Genomic DNA, 18,149 nt, shown 5'->3' on the forward strand with positions numbered 1-18,149 from the left:
CGATTTCAACCAAAGAACTCCCACGAAGAGCATCTGGGTTTTCTGACTACTCGTCAGGAAAGCATTCTTTCAGTTATGTATAACCCAGCAGTCAAATTCATGCATGGCAATTGTTACATTTTTGGCAAAACAGAGAAAATCCATGTACAAAATCAGTCTTGGTTAACTCAAAACAATTTAAAACTTACAAAACGCAAGTGACCTATTATATTTCCTTCAAACTATTTCTTGATGATATTCTGAGTATATTCAAAAGTATACAATACATAACGCTCCCCGAGTATGTTTTCTTCATATTCGTTACAGCTGTTAACAGGACAACAGTAAATAGAGAACAGTGTTTGAGGATTTCTTTGGGAGAAACAATGCAGATCAGTCTGAGTGAACGGAACTGGGAGCAAACAACGCATTTTCCTTTTAGAGGGAAAGGAGATTTCTCAAGCAAAGTCAATATGTTTACTGTCATTAGCCCTAATTCCTGCTCCAAATGGGACAGCTGAAATCCTCATCACATCTCAAATGACACCTGTCCTCCCACAGAATCCACACAGATACTGTCAGTTGCACTTCTCCACATTCAGGGACTGGCATCTCTTTCTGCAATTCATCTTTTCCGCCCTGTGCAGACACAACATGTGCCTGTTTTCCCAAAATGGTACAGCACAATCTGTGGATGAGCAGTTACCTCTGAATGTGTTCCAGTGACTGTAGATGGAATACGTCTTCCCTGTCTGTCTCCTTATCGTATTAATGTTTGCTCCAAGTTTTCCTTCTCAAGGACTCACACAACACAGAGTATTCATTTGCATCCAGTTTTACAAAGTCCCCAAGGGGCTGCCATGTGGATGCTCGTGGTAGGTCTCAGTGAGGCTAAGGAATGCCACCTCTCCCTGTTTAGCCATGATTTTAGTGATTTGGGATTTGGCCTTGATAAACTTAACAGGGCACAATGGATAAAGATATTCAAGGATAGATTTGTGTTTCAGTAATACTGGTGCAAATCCAGAATTATACTGGATTTGTATTTATCCGAGACGAGACTATGAAGTACACAGGGTTTTTTTACAGCATTACTGGAATGTTTTTGTATGCATAAATGAGTAAATATTAGTTTCCCTAAAACACATTGCTCTTGGAGGGATGATTAAAGGACGAGATGAAAGAAAAAAACCCTTCAGTCAACTACTAATTGGAGCTGCTAACCAGATTTTTTCCTGACTATTGCTTTTTCTGATGAATTCTGGTTTACGGCATATGGTTTCAGTCAAGCTAGTTACCAAACTTCTATTATGCCTTTCATATCTTCAGAGAAGATATTGCCTCAAGGTCTAATTTATAAGTGAGAAAGACTATGCTGTAATTGTCAGCAATAAACAGCAAAAATGTTGTCTTTATGAACCACTGCAAAATGTTTTTTCCTTAGACTATGAGTTTCCTTCATTCATATTAATAGAAAATTACAGTCTTCCAGGAAGGTTATTGAGCTATGACTGATTTTTCTGCCATACAGTTTGTGCCAGCAGTTAACTGTAGTATCACTTGAGTGTCTAACTTGCACAAATAGGCATGGTGATAGCTAACTACTACTATGTATGCCAGGAAAATGGGGCTGAAAAATAACGAATGTGGTTTTATTCACTGCATCTGATAGGAAACCCCACAGAAAGCTGCAGGATTTTATCAAATGGCCCTCTGTTGGAATTAAGGATTTATCACATTTATAAAAAAATACTCTTGATGATCATATGTTTTAGTGAATTATAGTTACTAAAAAAGGCTGTTCAGTTTTAGATAACTCATCATTACAAAAGCGGTACTATTTGTGTAACAGAGATTCCCCAGCATTAAAAATGGTGTGACTCATCATACTCCTGCTTCTAACCTCCTCCTTAAAGTGGCTAAATGTTTCAGCATCAGGCATTCTTGTTAGGGAAACTCTGAAGTGCTGAGAAAATAGAGAGGAAAATACCACTGACAGGAAGGAAAACAACCACAAAAACTCATGTAATGTAGACAAAGGGAGTAGTAACAAGAGCAAGAAAAGGACTTGGGAATAAAGAGGGCCTCTTGTGGGGCGGGGAGAGGAGGAAAGGACTATCATCAGGAAGCTCCACAGGGATTTGAAGTAAGACATTCTGCTGCTTTAATCCCAAGCAATTACGCTGGCACTATCTCCTGTTGCACAGAATGTGACACAATGAAAGCCACCCACACTATTAAAAATGAGAAGGAAAGACCTATTCGGTGACACCACGGCAGCACTATGAAACTTCCCAGTCCTTGCAAGACAAGGCAAAAGCTTTTATTTAACGTTCTGGCTTGTTGAGCACAGCTTCTCCTTCTGATGTGCCCCCGTGCTTACAATAAACAGCTTTTGGGGTTTTCAAAGGCCTCAGCTTTGCTTCAGTGTGTTTAATCACCTGCGAAAGCTGTTTATTGCCTTGTATACTTCCCCCATCATGAACATTATCCTTTAAGTATAAGGCTTTATGGTGAGTCTAAGCAGGCCAAATGATGCAAGGGGACACGGCACTATCAAAGCTGTGTGCAAGCACAGATGAAATAAATCTATATGAGGACTGCAGAGCACGAAAGTGGGAAAGATAAGCTACAGTAACACAGTGCAATGATTTCACAGGCACTCAGCTTATCCTTTAAAATACACCCTTGTTTGTTGAGAGCCACGCTGGCAATCTCCTACATGACTGTCAAAGAAAGATGTATGCATTCAAAGAAAATTATGAAGGGATCATGCTAGACAAAGCCAGAAAGGCTAATAAAGGGCATTTGTGTGTGCTTTACTTCTGAAGGCTTCAGCTAAGGTGCTGTAAAGCAGCTGCAAATATAATGAAAAAAAGCAGTATACTGAGAAAGTATTTAAATGAGAATATGTGGTATTACACAGAGCACTTCTGTTATCAATAGAGAAGGACTATGTAAAGAACCCTTTCTAAAAGGATATCAAGACCAGGAACAAACAATCAAAGGCTTTTTAATAGACAAGAGTAGTTTTTCCTCCTGCGACAGGCAGAGATAGAGAGATGGCTGCATTCCGTTCAGGGACCGTTACGTATTTTCTTGCAGGTATTTTTACTTTGGGTAAGAACATCATAATATCTAGGCATGTTGCTACCAGGTTTGGTAACAAGGATACAAAATGGTGACCAGCATAACATCAAACACAGAGTGACAGTGATACATGCCCTTGTTTCAAAAGAAGCCTCATCTCACTGGAATTCCTGACTTCTGCGTGGTCATGTTTTACAGAGAAAATGAAAACCCCTCCCCAGGGTCTTACAAAATGGAAAGATAAAGCTGACATAAATTGTATGTTGGAGGCAGAAGCATTGGGCCAAATACCTTTCCTTGCCTTTAATGTCCTGAAGTATTTCCACCCAGAAGGCATTTTACAGCTGTTGACAAGTTTGCCAATTCCTACTCAGTAGAAATTATGAATTTACTGCTCCCGTGTGTGGGTTTTTAAAACTCTATTTTCCTTTTATTTAGAACTTTGGCTGCTAAAAGACCTTTCCATGCCAGGAAAATTCTCACTTCTCTCTTATGTTTTAACTGAGCTTTTGTTGCATTGTGTGCATTTCTCCATTTCTCCCCTAATTTCTTGAATTATTGTATTCAACTCTAAGAATTTTTTAACTTCCATTGATTTCTCAAACCCACACTCAATGAGTTCTACTGTAAAAACATAGATTTAATAGCTAAAAACAATAGTTTGTTGCACACCCATTTATGCTATTTTTTATTTCAAATGTGTTTGGCAAAATGAGGTTTTGTTACTCCATAGCAGTATATAAGTAGTTAAAATATCCATTGATTCCTCAACTACAACCAAGTATTACTTGCTATCCCCTTCCAAATAGATCCCTTTGATTACCAGAAGCAACTCCTTTGAATGCAGCAAGATTCTGTGTTAAAGCAAATCAAACAAAATTTGGTTAATGAAAACAGATGAACATGTAGGCCAGTGTTGGATCCTCAGCTTCAAAAGGTTATGCAGAAACACAAAGCAGACTCCAGAAGTTGTGAATTAAAGTTGCTTGCAAACCCTAACAGGCCAGATTAACAATCCTATTGGTTTACTACTGGTTTCTGCAGGTAGGGCTCCTTAAGAAAACATAATTTGGGTAACTGTGGCATAAAAGACCACTCAATGTGCTACTGACTTTAGGGATGCAAAGTTGCAAAAATAATTAATCTTGGGGTTTTAAGAAATATAAATCAGGATATTCATCATTATTTCACTATGCTTATAAGATGATCAGTTGAATTAGTAAGCTAAAACTGATGGCATTTGAAGCAAGTAGTGTTGCAGATGCTAAATAACCGGTGTAATCGTGAAATCAGTACAGGTTTCTATAAATTCCAATCTATCATGAAAAAATATATTTCCAGTGAATGCTTTACCGTTTCATCTCATCAACTTCACTGCAAATTTGCCTAGCTACCTTGAATTCACAACACATTTACTGTGAGGTGTCAAACACTCTGAACTGCTTTATAGTCAAGAAAGAATGGGAAAATTAATTTCATTAAACTGCAAGCATCTAAAAAATAGGTTTTCCTTACCAAAAAAACCAGTCATTTCCTCAGGCTGTTCTCAGATGCCTGTGTTACAGCAGATGAATACCAGTTAACCTTTCTGGAGAGAAGTTAGGATTAAAGTAACTAGAATCTGCTCAACAGACAGACTCAAAGCGGTGTTAGCTGACAGAGCTTTCTGGAGGTTTCTAGTCCAGTCTGCTCTAAGCAGCAGTATTGTCAGTCCTGCCTAAAGCAATCCATGGCTTTATTTGGCTCAGTCTTTCTCATGGATTTTGTGTCAAAAAGGAAGAAGAGGGTGTGCCTTGCACATAGGCCATGCTCAGTATCTCTCACTGAATCCAGTGTAACAAAGGATACTTCCTACCTTTCCTTGGTGCCTTTTGTGTGCATTTGTGGAAATGTGGCACAGATGCAGACACAACTACATGAAGGATGATGCTAAATTTTCAGTTGTGGTTATTGAAATCCCATAAGCAGCCACAAGTCCTTTCCCCAGTCAATGCCCCATCCTGAAGCCATCAAAAGGCGGCAGCAGCAGCAATTCCATTTTACCAAAGCTAAGTAATGTACCCACAAGACTCAACTTACATATTACAGCTAAGTGACAACTTTCAGTCACAGCCACCCTCCTTCAGATGGAAAAGTTTTTTCCTGTGCTTTTAAAACAGCAGATAATGCTGAAAAACTAACCAGCAAGTGCTTAGATAGTTTGTATTTGTTGGCTAGCTGCACAGAACTTCCTCTCCCTTCTTAGAAGTACTACTGGTAATGTCATATTTGTTACCGTATGTTGCTAGCAAATGAATTAAATTTATGACTTAACCAAGCATGAAATTATGTTTTCAATAATAATCAATAAAAGCTGCATAAGCTAGGGACAATTACATATCTCACTGAAGAATCCAGTTTCACCAACGGTGTCCATTTCAATCGTTAAATAAAGTGTGATTGCCTATCTATAGTGCATCGAGACAGAAAGCTGATAGCCCAGTTAGCTTCAATGAGCCAATAGAGGATGCAGGTCGTAAAGCTTATTGATTGGGCTCAAAATACCATAAAGAGCTAATGAAATGTAACTTTCATTTTGCAAAGAATTGCAAAATACGTCTCTCTAATGCTTTGTGGTCTCTTGCTAGCATGGCAGATCTTGAGCACTATCCTCACTCCGGGATTGCTGTTCCAGTTTCCTTCTTGTTTTCAGCCAGTTTCTGTCCTAATTGTGTACTGGTCCTTACGCTCTCTGCAGTAGTATCATTCTTTTTCATGGCTTTTGATGTGCAAAGCTCCTCTTTCTTTCTGTCTTCTCATGCCATTAAAAAATGACTGCAGTCAGACTAACAGTAATATTTATAAAGTTTGTTGTAATAGTTTGACATACTCAATATTTCATCTAGCACAGCTGCTTTATTCTCCCATTACATACACCAGATGCTGTAATATTGCTCCTAATTTATGCATGGAGCGATTGGTTAAAGGCTGCTGCGCGCATCACACCGTGCAGCGCCGGCTTTTGGTTCAGCAGCACAGCTCTCCAGTAATCACCTCTCTGCTGCTCACAGGAAATCGACAGTCCCAAACCTTCTAAAGATATAACAGATGGTATCTGGCAGTGGCAGGAAGAAAAGTTTAAGTGCTGGCATGCATTTTGCTCCCCCCAGAAGCTGCTCTTTTTAGGTATCTCTTCAGTATATAGCTCATTGCACATCCCTTTATTCCTGTGATTAGTTACGCAGGGCACGATGGTGCACTAAAAAAAAGACAAACATTACTAGACAAAGGATTTTAGATGTTGAAACAGGCACATGGTTTTATAGCTAAAGGGCTTTCAGGAAAAGACCAGTCTAAATGGAAGAGGATATGAGCAAAATCCACTGGCCAAAATAATACTTAATCCTTTCAATGAGATAATCAGAGAGCCCAGAACCGAGGCATGAGACTGGACCAAGAATACATCATTATTGACAGCATTATCAGAGATCTGGAAAGAAAACAGGTTTTTACTCAAAGAATGATGGAGATGCAAGTGAAATACTCCCTGACTTGTGATGATCCCTGGGTTATCTAGGGCCTTGTAGAGGTTTTCATTGGCACAACCTTCAATGAACAAACATATTGTGGAGTCTGTGGTGAAGAATATATTCATAACTGTGCTTCTGATTTCATATTTTTTGCTTATTTGTAGAGTATGACAGGCAATTGGTAGCAGTCCAGGCAGCAATACATACAACATGAGAGTCGTTGAGAATGAAGTGTCGGCCCTTTCATGAGGATGTTATGCCTTCACTTGCAGAGGTGAGCATTCATTATGAAGCTGATTAAGGCTTCTTCCTGCTAAACAGTTTCTCCTCTTCTCCTGCACTGTTTTGGGAGAGTAGGAACAGGAGGTGCTAAAGCAGCTGGACACATATAAACATCTTGGTGATATTTGCAGTGATATTCTAAGGGGAACTGAGTAAACCTTCAACTTCAAACAGCATTTAAAGAACATGACATTTGGAAAAATATCAGTCCATTCAAATATCCTGAGCTCTTCAGGCAGAAGTTTCACCCAAACCATGGAGAGGAATGCAGAGCTGCCCACCATGGCTGGTTGAGCTCCTCACCAGCTGTGCAGTGCCAGCTCAAATACCCTGGTTTCACAATTCAAGCCAATAACCTCTGCTTGTTCTCCTCTGAGCTACCTTAGATACTTCTGAGCAGATTCTCTTGTAGTGCACCTTCGGCTTGTGAGACCACATTGCTGGAAGGGGATTTTAGCTGTGATGTTGCTCAGTACAATAGTCCTTACACATGGCCTTGCATTGCATTTTGCCTTGGTTTTCATGAGGTTTTGTGATGATTAGCTCCCTAACTTGAATTCATCACAGTGGTAAGAAAACAGCATACTATTTATGTTCAAATACTGCTGGATTTTCTACATGAAGAATGAAAACCCTTGGGTGAGACACTCCTTGGGTACATTAGGATTTTTATCCAAGCTCTATTATATTCTTATTACCTTATTAATTTTATTTTGCTTATGATGTTAGTTCTTAGTGCTGTGCTCTCTGATGCTTACTGAAAATGATGCATATCTGCTGGAGAAAACAGCAGCCAAAAACTGATGTGCAAAACAGTGATGTTAACAGTGGCAGTCTACAGGATATGCATTTTCTGTCTTTAAATATACAACTACGCCTGAAATTCCCTGTTTGTTACAAAAACTTTGATAGCTGCTGCCTTCACAGAGACACACTACTTGCAAAAAGATGTCTATGACAAAAGATACAGCAAATAATTTGTAATAGTAGTAACTAGCTGGTTGTTCCCTGCTTTCCGTGCACTAACTCCAGTATCTGCTGGCCAGTTTTATCCAACTTTGACAAAGAAGCAGGTATCTCAGTGTTTTGTGAAAACTGGGTAGAAGAAAGGACCAAACTGATTTTGTACTGAGGAACAGGCAGGTAAAACTCAGGCATTACAGACTGCTGTTAGCAGCAGCCAGCTGGACAATCAGAAAGTGCATTTGCAGGGCACAGAGGAACTTGGAAATAACCACAGCATTTTCTGCCTTTGTCTTCTAATGGAGGGGATCTGTGGAGTAGTGGAGAAGTGATAATGGGGAACAGAAGCTATAAAGAAGCTTAAAATGAGATTCTGTAGGAAACCAGGCTGCACTATTTCTTCTGTTTATGGAACACTGTGTTAACAGAAGATTGTCACAGAGGCCTCCCCAAAGGTCAAAAAAGATACAAAAATAGTTTACAACCAGTATGTAGCTACTTCAAGGACTGAAGATATTTGGGTGGTGACAAATGGTTAAGTAGATGGCACAAAATTCTGCACAAGAGTAAGGATCACTCCATCTGAAATTTGATCATAGATGCTGGCATACATCCCTGTGCTTCCAAACAATATCCTTCTGTAAATACATATATATATAAAAGGAGTGCAGTGTAAATTCTATAAAAAGCCTGGATACAACATCCATCTGGTGATGGATAGACAGTGGGCTTACTTGCTCTGAGGAGATTTCAAATAGAAAAGATAAAATGCTAAAGCCTAAACTTGAGGTTTAGAGGCATGGATTTACTGTTGGGTGGCTGATGAATCTGAGAATATCTCCAATATCACTGCCTCTCTCCATGCCAAATCCACCTTGGTGTTGAGGTTCTAGGTGCAGAGCTTATCTCTCCCTGGGTGTTCAAATTTGTCTCTGAGCAATATCAAACAAGGAGACCCATTTAATGGTGTTTCTGTGCTTGTAATTGAGCAATACCTAGTAAATAGCCCCATATGTATCAAACAGAGCTCCACATCCCAATCCATCTTCAGGCTACTGAAACCATGGCAGCCTGTCGTTTTTAATGAAACACTGAAAGAAAAGATCAGGAATGTATATTTGCATTAAAAGCTTAAGTCAGTCAAAACTAGCTATTAATGTCCATCATATAAATAACATGCTTTACCAAACTAAACACAAAAGTACATTTATTTGGAAGGGCTGTGATGTCATCAAAAGTACATTTGTGTGATTAAAAATAATTCACATTTTAATCCTTTTTTTTTTGCTAAGCTTTTTTGCTTAGTCCATTTGAACGGTATTTTGGGTAGAGGTCTCAAATAGTTCTAGATGAAATAGGACTAGATAAAATACTTAGTTAGGGCTAAATACTTAGTTAAGGCAAAGTATCTTCAAAGGAGCTTTTAAGTGCTACCTCAGCGCTGCTGTGCTGCCCTTGGCATCGCCCTGGAAGATGCTGTGATTTAAAGCCCTATCTGTGATGTATTTCTTTGCACTGTTTGTGTGGCAGGGAATGGAGGACTGCAGATTGTGAGTACAGGGATTTAATACTATCAGGAGCAAATTAGGATGTTGATACGCTGCCTCCAGCTGCTGGCAGGGCATAGAAGAAAGGGAATAAAAGGTATACTCATTCCTTTTTGCTACACATCCAGGACAATAATAAGGACAATTAGTCCTTATTAACTCTTGCCCTATTAATCTTCTCTTCTTCTTCCCCTTCCTCCTCACCAAATATGTATACCTCAAATGTATCTACGTGGCAAGATGCCATGTAAGTTAGTGCATTCTACATAGCACCCTCTCCTGCTGAATAGCTTCCCTGAGGCAGGTGGCACTGAGCTGTTAAAATAACTGAAGAGTGCAGCATGCAGTATATTTTTTTCCTGAGCAGGATGTCACAGGTTAGAGATCAGCACTACTTTTATATGTATCTGTTGTACATTTTCACCTTGATTCCAAAAGCAGCTTTGAGCTAGTCAGACCTTGTGCATTCCTAACGTCTTTCCTGAAAAAACAGAATTAGCTCTTAATAGTCACTTCAGATGCTCCAAGTGCCTGTGAAACCATCCCCTCAGGGTGCATCAGCACCGTATGAAATTCCTTCAGATGGTTTCAAGTTATGATGCAAGTTACACAAATTAAAGTTCAAGAGAACTTTACAGAAGCCATCCCTTTACCTGTTCACTGCACTATTTAGAGCTGGAGCTGATGCAATGGAGCCAAAACATAAATTCACAAAATCAACATTGTTTTGACTTCCCTTACACATGATTCTGTTTATTCAGACTGGTGCTTTAATCAGTGTCTTACAGTTACTTATAAGGGGACCAAGAGCATTCTCAGGTTGGAGACAACACCGAGCTGGGCAGGAGTGTGATCTGCTTGAGGGTAGGAAGGCTCTACAGGGGGATCTGACCAGGCTGGATAATGGGCTAAGGCCAATTGTATGAAGTTCAACAAGGCTCAGTGCCAGGTCCTTTATGTGGTTCACAGCAATCCCATGCTCACAACAGGCTTAGGGAAGAGCAGCTGGAAAGCTGCCCAGCGGAAAAGGACCTGGGGGTGTTGATCAACAGTAGCTGAACATGAGCCAGCTTGTGCCCAGGTGGCCAAGAAAGCCAAGAGCATCCTGGCTTGTATCTGCACTAATGTGGCAGCAGGAGCAGGGCAGTGACTGTCCCCGTGTCCTGGGCACTGGTGAGACCACACCTCGAATCCTGTGCTCAGTTCTGCGCCCCTCACTCCAAGAGAGACATTGAGGTGCTGGAGCGGGGCCAGAGAAGGGAATGGAGCTGGTGCAGGGCCTGGAGCACAAGTGTGATGGGGAACGGCTGAGGGACCTGGAGAAGAGAAGGCTCAGGGGAGACATCGTCGTTCTCTACAACTACCTGAAAGGAGGTTGTAGTGAGATGAGGTCGGTCTCTTCTCCCAGGTAACAAGTGACAGGACAAGAGGAAACAGCCTCAAGTTGCACCAGGGGATGTTTAGATTGGATATCAGAAAAAAGTCTTCACTGAAAGGGTTGTCAAGTATTAGAACAGGCTGCTCAGGGCAGTGGCTGAATTGCCATCCCTGGAGGGATTCAGGAGATGTGTCAGTGTGGCACTTAGGGACATGGTTTAAAGATGGACTTGGTAATCTTAAAGCTCTTTTCTATCCTAAGCAATTCTATGATTCTACAGTGAATTTTCAGCTTCTGAAAAATTCTGGCTAATAAACTGCAGAACAAACCTCACATGTTCGCTCATCTTTGTCTGACTGCTGAAATGACGAAGGATAGGATACAGCTTTAGAAAAAGGAGGTAAGCTAAGAGTGTCATACACATGCACACAAAGGCAAACATACAAACATTTTTCCTGTAAGGAAATTGTTGTAAATTGAGACAGGAAAGATGAACTGGATCCTAGAAAAGGACGTAACACATTGGTCATTTTCTACTGATGTATCAAGATTCTACGCTTTATTTCTATCCTTCTATGCAAGTTTACAAAAGGAAATGTTTCTTTATCTTAATCATAGTTAAAACAAACTCCCCAATGATTTTTGGTGGTCAAGTTTAACTTCCTAGTTTTTCAGTTTGAAAGCTAAAATTTCCATTGTCAGACCTACATTGATAGTTTGGGTCGGTTCCTTGTTCAAGGACACAAGCAATTGCTTGATAAAGAAGCTGGCGGTAAAACTGTTCAGTAATAATTGCTTTCAGCTGAAAGTTACATAAACCAAACAAGAGTTACAGATTCAAACACCTACCCAAGTGACACAGGGGCTACTACACATCTGAGCAATACTACTATGGGCTGTGATTTTTCATCACTTTCTGTACAGGAACAACATATCCCAGATAAAAAAAGGGTACACATAAAAGGCTTATTTTCTCTTTCCAGTTTTATTGCAAGACCTGCAGTCCCCTGTAATACACAGTCCATTACAGTAAGAACAGCTTCCTACCCCCAATTTATGTATGTTTTCCTGCTGTGCTCCAGCATCATCTACTGATGGTTTACTCAGCCTGTTAAGCGACATGCAGCTTAAATCCCCCCACTGCTGTACCATCCAGATCCCAGTTTGATGAGGAGGTGCTGGTTTTGACTATTAGACACAGTTCACTGACCACTGCTTCAGGTTTTTCCCCTTAAGCTGCTTTCTAGCATCTGATCCTAAAATACCTTTATAGGCAAGCTTCAGTCTTCAACAACCAGTTGAATAGTACCGGCAGGAGAAAAGTGAACTTGCACTTCTCCCTAGCACCAAGCTGCTACCCATTATTCTGAATGGCACATCTGACTGCCACAGCAATGTGCATTTCACCCTGGCAGCAGGGTTACTCATCCCCATCTTTTCTAGATTCTATCAGAATTGACATGCATCTGTTATAAAGTACCTCTTCCAGCTGCAAGAAATCCCTGCCAAACGTGTGGTGATTTCCTCATTACATTCAGTGTAAAATGATACAGGGACATGTGACCAAGAAAACTATTATCTGTTGCGCATCTTCCCCAGATATCTTGATTTGGGTAATATGATTCAACTTCTGTGAACAAAATGACATGGAACATCCCCCTCCATTCCAGCAGGCTCTCAGTTAAAAACATTCCTTTGATATTGTGCCAAGAATACCCGCTTTCAGGAAAATATTATCATCTTTTACTAAGTTTCAATATGTGATACATTTATTATTTTATGTTTGTAACCAAAAAAAAAGCAAAGCTTGAATCATCCTTCTAAGAGCAGGAAATGTGTTTTAGCAATGTTAGAATACAAAATTATACTCCATTTAAAGCATATGGTCTTAGGAAACTTGCACACTTTTACTATGACAGCAGCATCAGTGTGAGAGAAAAGAAAATCTTCAGCCTCTTCATATCACTGGTTATAGCCCCAAGTACAGAATCAAGTACAAAGACAAGATGTATGTTACTTTTACTTCTGGAAGGCTTGAAATAAATATGTAGGTTTATAAACTGACCTGAGGGCAAGATGAAATAAATCCAAATAAGATACTATCAAAACAATGCATCACGCATATTAGAAGATAGGAAAAGGGCATTAAGAGCAACGCTGGTACTTTTGAAAATCCCTTTGAATATATCAAACTATCAGTAGTTGGAGGCCAGCTGCAGCTCCAGTCGTTTTTTTGAAGCTACGTTATTAGAAACTGAAAACAAGAAAAGAGCTTTTTGAAATAAATAGTTGAGGAGGTAAAAAGGCAAGCAATGGACAAGACCTTTGACTAGTATCAGTTAGCCCAGCTTCAATATCACAGACCCTTTAACCTTCTAACTAATCTACTCCCCAGTGTCCATAACAGTGGTCCCCCTTGATGTTTCAGATAACATCCCACTGAATGCGTTTCCAGGGTTTGCACATCCCCCTCTGCAAGGGTACCAGGGTTGCTTTTAATTACTACACAGCTGCAGCTGAGATATGGTTTATATATAATAACAGCATATAATTGGAAAGGTACTGCTGCCAAAATGAGAGCATACCCTGAGCTCCAAACCAGGGCACACCAAAGCTTGTGGTGTAAACCTGCTGAGTCACTTCTTGCCCAATTTGGGATCTGCTCAGAAGTTTCCCATGGCAGACAAGTGGGCTTGTTTTACGACACTAGACAAGATTAAACGTCAAGCATGGCAGTTATACTGGAGCAAGAAAACCTTGATGCTGTAAAGAAGCTGTAAAAATACATCTTTGTGCCCACTCAGGACTCCTTGATGATTTCAGTGGTGCTCCACTAGCACAGACAACCAGGAAATTTGAACACATCAAGCTGCACATCTGAGTCCCCACATATTGATTCAATCTCAAGATTATCACTGAAGTGATAAGGAAACAGTACAGAGACAGACAAACAGCAAAGTTTGCAAGCATTTCTGAAATAATAAGCATTTTTTCCTGTTCTGAAGTCAGTGATGAGGACGAACAAACAAGCTACTTGAACCTGCTGGCTTCATTTTATGTTCACACATCTGAGAACATGCAATACTGCACCACTATTAGAAGTGGCAAACAATTATTTAAGCTGCAATACTATATTTCATTTTTTATTCATTAAAGTTTTTGATGTTTGCACCAGACTTTTGACTTTCTGAAACTGCTCTAAATCAAACCAGCATATTATTAAGCTCTCCAAAAATTCATCACAAGTCAGTTTACAGATGACATTGATGTCTTATTGCTATCCATTCCTCCTGGACCATTTCTAACAATTCATTTTTTATATTCCTGCAGTGCTGAAATATGGTTCGCACCAATATCTGTCCTTTTAGTAATCACCAAAGCAAAGCTTGGCAGTTGTCATATATTACACTCTTGAGAAAAATGCTAGTAATACTCTGAATTGATTGAACAGCATGGAATCAGAACTAGCTGGCAGAGAAACCATTTAACTGATTTCAATTCATAAATCTCTTTTCTCCTCTCTTATTTTAGTTTAGAAACTGCTAAATATTGCCATTATCTTGTGATGCCTAGAATGAACCGATTATTTATAAAGACATTAATTTAAATAATACGTGATTGCAGTCATTAATATCTATATGAGAAGGCAGACTTATGGATTGTACCGAGTAACTTTTATTTATGCACACGGAGCTAGAGAATGTATGTAGCAGCCTTTGGCCAGCAGACATCGATTTGTTTATTTCCCAGGAGGTCAACAGCAGGTCCAATGTCCTTCCCTGTCTTAAAAATACAGGGATTCTAAACAGAACTTTACCTGCTTTAGACAACAATTTAAGTCCTTGCGCATGACCTAAAATGATTAGTAAGACAGCTGCTTATGAGACATGGTTTAATTAACTGTCAGGGATGCGCTTAGTGTCTAAAGCAAATACTGTTACTTAACGTGTTTAGGAGGAGAAAAAAGAAATATGGCCAAGGGCTGTAGCTCAGTCTTAGAGAATTTTGGAAACATAGCTCTTGAATTTAAGTCCACAGAGAATCGGGAGATCAAAGGCAGATAGATGAATTTTGAGGGAGTAAAGGCAGAGCTCTTGGAGTAGAGACACTGCCAGCACTTGTGAATGGAGAAAGAAAACTCAGCAGAGAACTAGCTCAGTGGGAAGTAAGGTGGTTTGTTCACCCTCTACTATCATCCATGACAGTCTGGAAATCATAGAGTGGGTTAGAAGTGACCTTAAAGCTCATCCAGTTCCAAGCCTCTGCCACGGGCAGGGACACCTTCCATTAGACCAGGTTGCTCAAAGCCTCATCTGAAACCTGTAGTGTTTGCTGCCTGTATGTCACTTGACTACACTGGTCTGTCAGTAGAGTCATTCTGTTGTCCTGTTGCTGACTGTCTTGGTGCTTATTTGAATCTAAAGAAAAAACCCAGAAGAAGTTCCAGAGCGGAGAGTGTGATTTGCATATTAGTAAGAGTTTGTATTGTTTATTAAAAAGAACTTTATCTGAAATGGACTGCATGTTAAATTCACTAGAATTGGTAATCCAGAGACAAAGCTGGGCCTGAGAGAGAACTGAAACCTGGGGAATTTCCTCAAAAGCAACATTTCTTCTGGGGAATCTGTCTGTGTGTAAACTCATTAAACATCTTGGGCTGAGATTCTGGATCCTGAAATCCAATTATTTGTACCAGTGCTATTCAGCCTCCAGGACCTAAGAAGCCACTTTCTCAGGAAATGGAGAAGCACAAACATACAAAATAACAGCACAATTTAGAAAAACATCTGATGGTGCTGGAATCATAAATCGCACGACCCGATACCGCCCTGCGATCTTTGGGCAGTACATAGAGCAGTGTATCACTGCTCACTGGAATGTTATTGTGAAGAACTGGATCAAAGTATAAGTATCTGGCAGATTGTGCTGCCATCCCTTTTGCTCCTAAACGGAATGGGGAGAATTTTCTTCTTGGCCTCAAATCAGAAGTGACTATTTATTCACCAGGCCCCTACTACTTGTAGGCTGCAGGGTAGATGACAGTGATGATGTCCTTTACACTCTCCTTTCAGACTGTTCCTTTTCTTTAGGAAAAAGAGAATTACTATTTTATTCCCAAGTGATCTAAAAAATGTAGGATAGTCTCAGTGATGCCTACCATTAATAATATTGAAATAAAATAAACTCTCTTAACAGAATCGGTTAGAAAGGTATGTTCTTAAGGTGGAATCTTTGGTCATAAATTCTGTAATGGAATCGTTTGGAATAGTTTTAGTCTGCTGAGGTGGAAGCTGAGAACTAAACGGATAACTGGCTTACAGAAATTAAGCAATGCTTCCCCCTCCCTGTAATAATAAAGGCCAAAGAGAAATGAGTGGTAAGGAATGAAAGAGTTAGGAGGAAGTATTAAGGCAGTGATTGTATCACCCAGATACGTGTTATCTGAATTTCTTCAGACTGGTCTTTGATTCCGTTCCTGTGGGTGAGCCCTTTGTGTTCCTTCTTGAGTTAATTGCAAAAGTGAAGCACACAAAGCAGAAATGTTGTTTTCCAAAATAACTATTTGAGTTTTGCAGCTGAAATAAACCCAAGTTCTACTTCAATAGCAAAACATTTTGTTAAAAATCTGAAGTTACTGTGCCAAGAGCAACTGTACTGTTTCCTTCCATCAAGCTGTCTCTTAAGGCTTGACTCTCCTCCCAGCTCCCTTTTCAAGAGAGGTGTATAATTTTGATTCTGTGTGCAAGTAGCTGTCTCTCTTGTTCACTGTGCATGGGAGCTAGCTTATTATAACTTTGATTTGAAACTGTTTCAAATCCCTTTTTTATTTATTCACCATTTTTCTTAGGATCAGTTCCATAAAATCCTTTCATGTACAGCATAATCACAGTGAAGTCTTGTCTAAGAAATTCCCTGGCTGCTATATGAATTGGTTCGTTGCCCTGAAAACTGAAGTGCTTCAGCCCGTATGAAACACACCTCCATTTTTAACATAGAAAAAAACATTACCAAAATTGAACACAAATACGCCACCTGCCAAATCAAATCCTCACTGAAGCCTCAACTATGAGCAAAGAATTTGTTTAAGGCATTAAAACTGCAATCTTCTCAAAGGAGGATTTTGATTCAATCATTTCAGAAACCTCTCTAGAACAGGTGAAGCACAACGTTCTTGTAACATGATAGAAGCAGGATAACATTTGTGAGTGTGGTAGGAACACCTCATTACTGATAGAGCATCCCAGGTTATCAGTGCCTCCGATACCTTATTAATACTCGGACATTTGCTTCACCCTCAGCTGGTACAAGAAACAGCTGAATCCTTAAGACTGCTAAAGACATTAAATATTCTAAAACACCTGGCTTTTACTCACTGACAACTTCCATTTACTTTTGTCCTTGATTGTCACATTATGTCATATTGTGTCATACTGTAATTCATAAATAATGTGAAATATTTCAACCATTATATAAATTGCAGAGTCAATAAAACTCTTTTTTTGTATCAAGATGAAAAACCTCAATGCATATCTGTTTAAAAACAAAAATATATATATTACCCTGAAATTTGGGCCATCATTGAAAGCATTATAGTCCTTCAGTAACACCACCATTTCATCATTTCCATGATGAAGCTTACATCGATAGTAATGTGCACATGTACCACCAGAAACTCAATGGGAAGTATGGATCGAAGTTCTAACATCTCACACTGTTTCCAGCAGCAATCTCATTTGTCAAGACAACAGGAGAAGAGAAATCATTTTGGAATAACCTTTTGTTAGACTCTTTTGATTTTTCCAGTGCTGTAAGCCACAGTGCCTTTTCATCTGCACTGTTGTGTATTACAGGTTTAACAAAAGAGAACCGCCTGCATGGAATAAGCAACATAATATTTAAAAACCCCTTTTAAGCAACCTGCACATAAGGGAAACAAAACCACAATGATCCAAGGACTATTTCCAAGAGTGCCAACAGCTTCAAGATGGTTTTTATTATACAAAATAACTTTACAATTGAAAAGTATCAACCCTTCAGTTGAACAAACAGAATTGATAACTTCATTACTTGAGGACCGTCCTAGCCTAGAAGTTGAGGTTCCCAAACCACAAGTAGACACATTACCTAACCCAGCCTGACTCTGTTTTCATAGCTCAGTTCATTGAGATGTACTTTCCAAATCTGGGTAACAAGGTTTCTAGATACATGATTTAAAAAATATTATTGGTCAGAAACAGTGGTTAATAAACCAGTCAGGAGTGGTGGCCACTTTTCAACAAGAATTACCATGCTGATTTTAGATGAGTTTTTCATAACATAAAGATGCTCATGCCTTCCTACCCCTTTATGTTATGGCACTGCAACGCGATCCTAATTTGGATGACCAAAAGAAGGTCTCGG

The 18,149-nt window shown here is 39.6% G+C and overlaps 1 protein-coding gene and 1 long non-coding RNA gene across 2 annotated transcripts in view; one reads left to right on the plus strand and one right to left on the minus strand.

Moving 5' to 3' along the window:
• The window catches only part of LOC130604156 (uncharacterized), a 117,651-nt gene extending 109,841 nt beyond the window's left edge, over positions 1 to 7,810 (plus strand). Inside the window, exons 2-3 of the long non-coding RNA XR_008973385.1 lie at positions 6,743 to 6,852; positions 6,992 to 7,810. This is a non-coding gene — a long non-coding RNA (uncharacterized LOC130604156). The remainder of the gene's footprint in view (positions 1 to 6,742; positions 6,853 to 6,991) is intronic.
• CA10 (carbonic anhydrase 10) overlaps positions 1 to 18,149 on the minus strand; it is a 192,311-nt gene that overhangs the window by 99,700 nt on the left and 74,462 nt on the right. The gene's annotated exons all lie outside the window — the stretch shown is intronic.

Source organism: Pezoporus wallicus, unplaced genomic scaffold (genome assembly GCF_028554395.1).
Source record: "Pezoporus wallicus isolate ANWC-B61680 ecotype Strahan unplaced genomic scaffold, APGP_CSIRO_Pwel_v1 contig_3710, whole genome shotgun sequence".
Lineage (NCBI taxonomy): Eukaryota > Metazoa > Chordata > Aves > Psittaciformes > Psittacidae > Pezoporus > Pezoporus wallicus.